The sequence below is a fragment of the Piliocolobus tephrosceles genome, chromosome 3 (assembly GCF_002776525.5).
Source record: "Piliocolobus tephrosceles isolate RC106 chromosome 3, ASM277652v3, whole genome shotgun sequence".
Lineage (NCBI taxonomy): Eukaryota > Metazoa > Chordata > Mammalia > Primates > Cercopithecidae > Piliocolobus > Piliocolobus tephrosceles.
Genome location: NC_045436.1, coordinates 160,813,067 through 160,816,345, shown reverse-complemented (window position 1 = coordinate 160,816,345; position 3,279 = coordinate 160,813,067). Strand labels below are relative to the sequence as shown.

At 41.4% G+C, this 3,279-nt stretch overlaps 1 long non-coding RNA gene across 1 annotated transcript in view; it reads right to left on the bottom strand.

Moving 5' to 3' along the window:
* Positions 1 to 860: 860 nt before the first annotated feature.
* The window catches only part of LOC111549852, a 4,008-nt gene continuing 1,589 nt past the window's right edge, over positions 861 to 3,279 (bottom strand). The window contains exon 2 of the long non-coding RNA XR_002733850.2: positions 861 to 3,207. This is a non-coding gene — a long non-coding RNA (uncharacterized LOC111549852). The remainder of the gene's footprint in view (positions 3,208 to 3,279) is intronic.

The window sequence follows — 3,279 nt, the reverse complement described above, 5'->3', positions numbered from 1 at the left end:
GCAATGAAAAGAAACCAGGCCATTCTATCCAAAAAGGTTAAAAGGGTACTTCTCCTGATCTGACATAACCGTTCCTCATATGAATTTATTATCTGTATTCACATTCATATTCTACCTGAATGCCTTGGGTCCAGGTGGATGGCTGCTTATGGTTAGTGTGTATTCTGAGCAGGTAGGCCTTCATACTGTTTGTTGACGCCTGTGGTGGACACACCTTAAAGTGACTTCTCACACCCCTGAGTCATATTCTTGTATAATCTCTTCTCTTTGAGGACACAAATTGTGACCTGCTTTAAACCAGTAGGATAGAGACAAGGTGATGAGATCTTTGGTGATTGCATCTAACTGCTTCATTTATTGCACAATTAGTCACACACTGTTTTGTGATGCAGAACATTTTTTTTTTAAGAGATAGGAGTCTCACTCCGTCACCCAGGTTGGAGTGCAGTGACATGATCAGAGCTCACTGCAGCCTCAAACTCCTGGGCTCAAGGGATCCTCCTGCCTCAGCCTCCCAAGTAGCTGGGACTAGAGGTGCATGCCACCACACCCAGTTATTTTTTATTTTTTGTAGAGATGGAATATCACTTCATGGCCCAAGCTGGTCTCCAACTCCTGGGCTCAAGGAATCCTACCATCTTGGCTTCTCAAATTGCTGGGATCACGTGTGAGCCACCGTGCCTGGACTGTGCTGCAAAATTTTATCTAAACCTTTATTGCTGACTGTAGCATCATGCACTTATTATTTTCCCTCTTAACTAGATTTTAAGTCTCTTGAGGGCAAGAACTCTGTTCTTGAAGATTTTCAAAAGCCCCATAGCAATTGGAAGTACAGTAAGTACACAGTCATATGTAATTTGGGTTTCTGAGCCTTCACTTGTCCAACTAAACCAGATGGGTCTTAGATGAAGATATACATGGCAAACACTGCATGCCTACTGTGGGCCAGGTGAGATCCCAGACATGCAGAGAACAAGACAAAAACTGTCCTCAGGGGTTCATGATGGTTCAACCTAACCAATGAGGTCTTGCAATCTCACTTCCTCCTTACCTTGTAGAATCAGAAGGTATCCAAAGATTCCTAGAGTTCTTTGTCAAGCTGTCAGAATTATAATTCCACAGATCAGGTATAGTGTAACCGTGAAGCTCTTCAGTGAATTTTTAGTGACTTTTGGGTGATTTTTTAGTTTCCAAGTAGGAGAAGCAAAAGACCCTTGTGGTGGTTACCTTCCATCTAAACAGAGAGTGAGCTGCAAAGATACTGCTGTCCCTCAGTGGCCCATGGGTGTCCCCGCAAACTTGTGACTCAAGTGGCCATATTCATATTAAGCAGACCAGAGATCAAAACCATATTAGGCATGAACCAGTTTTTATTAATAGGCTTACCGAATATATTGAAATAAGAGGCATATAGTTTGTACACCCTATTTACCAAAAAGAGCTAAATATGTATACAGCCTAAAATATATCCACTGTAGTCTGCATACTGTAAAACTTGCTTCTTTACACATAGAAACTATTCTTATTTTACCTAGGTTATGCATTTAAAATACATACAAATGGTACCAAATAGCATATTGGCCTATTTTTTCACAATTCTTATATGTTCCTGATAATCAAAGGGATTGATAGGGAATGCACAGTTTCCTACTAGAAAAAAAAAAAAAAAAGTAGATTTTGATACAAGCAATGGAATATAGTAAGGATAATAATGACTTGGTTTAGATCTCAGTAGCTTTACAATATACTTCTTATTTGAATGAGCATTACAATTGGTTCTCTTCATTAATAATTGAGATGTTGTTAATTTTCCTGGTCATTCTATGCTCTGCTTGCCTGGCTGAGGCAAAGGAAGTCATTATCCTTTTTTCCTTTTCTTCCAGTTTGTTTTTACTTTCCCAAGTTTCCTCCAGAGCCATCTGCCCCACCTTGCCATTCCCCTGACACTGCCACCCAAATCTGGACCACTTTCTCACTGCGTCATTGCGTACAACTAGATGATTGTATTCCACTCCAGGAAGCTGTTGAACAGAATCTTTGGCCACCGCCTAATTAAAGAACTTCCTTCCGCAGCTGCGAAGGAGAGGCTGATACCTCTGCGGAAGAATCGGGAAGCCAGCTTGAGAGATTTTCTTTAGGTGGCATGCAAATAGACTCCCCTCCTGCAGATCTTCATCTCCCCTTCATTATACCCCAGGCCGGAGAAATTTCCATCATGAGCACTCCTGGCCGCCAAACCTCCGGCATCCCACGCTGATTTCTTTCCTAAAAATACACAGACTCTCACTCCATGGGGAAGAAAAATGCAACTCTGCCATTTCCAGTGTGCTCCCTGAAGGCTGCTGATGGCCGAGAGCAATTCATCACCACTCGTGCGTTCAGGCTTTGAATTTTTTCCTTCACAGATCGCTTCTTGTTTATCTGGTGGACAATGTGACAAGAACCAGATGTGTCTCAACCTCAACATCCCACCCATAGCTATGCAGGGGGAGAAACAACCAGACCAGCTAGATATCCTCCTTAGAACGGCAGAAAACTATCCGAAATTTCTGAACCACTTTCACGAGTGGGGCCTTGCATGTAAAAAGAGTAGGGCATGTAATTGCATGTTTGTTCATTGTTAAATGGATCAGTTGATTGAATGGTGTCTATTCAGTATAATTTTTCTTCTGGCTATGCGTATTTTGTTGCACTTTTTACTTTATCTCAAGGTGCTGCCAAATTCAAAATCATGCTAGAAATGAAAGTCTTTCTTTGGGAGGGTATAGCAGGGTGTCTTAGAAAGAAAACACAACGTTTGCTGATCAGAGGGAGAGTTCTTGCTTTGCCAGTCCCCATTGGATAACCATGGCAGGCAATTTATATAGTTTTCATGTCTATTTCCTTCTCTCTGGAATTAGAATAATACCTACCCTGCAATAAACTTCGGAACTATTTATGAACAAATGAGGTGAATACTAATATGCATTGGAAAAATATAAAGCCTTGCTAAATGTAAGGTGGCCTTATCATCCACTGCCCAATAACACAGTGCTCTTCATATCTAAGATTTATTTTTAGAGTCTTGATAATAGACTCATTCCCGATCCTATGGAGTATGGGGACAAGTCTCCCTTTAAGGAAAGGCCTTAAAGCCACGTGGCGGCACAGAGGAATCAGTCCAGGAGCCTAGCCACAGAGCTCATAAAGAAGAACCCAAATGTCCATCTGTGACAGACTGGATTAAGAAAATGTGGCACATATACACCATGGAATACTATGCAGCCATAAAAAAGGATG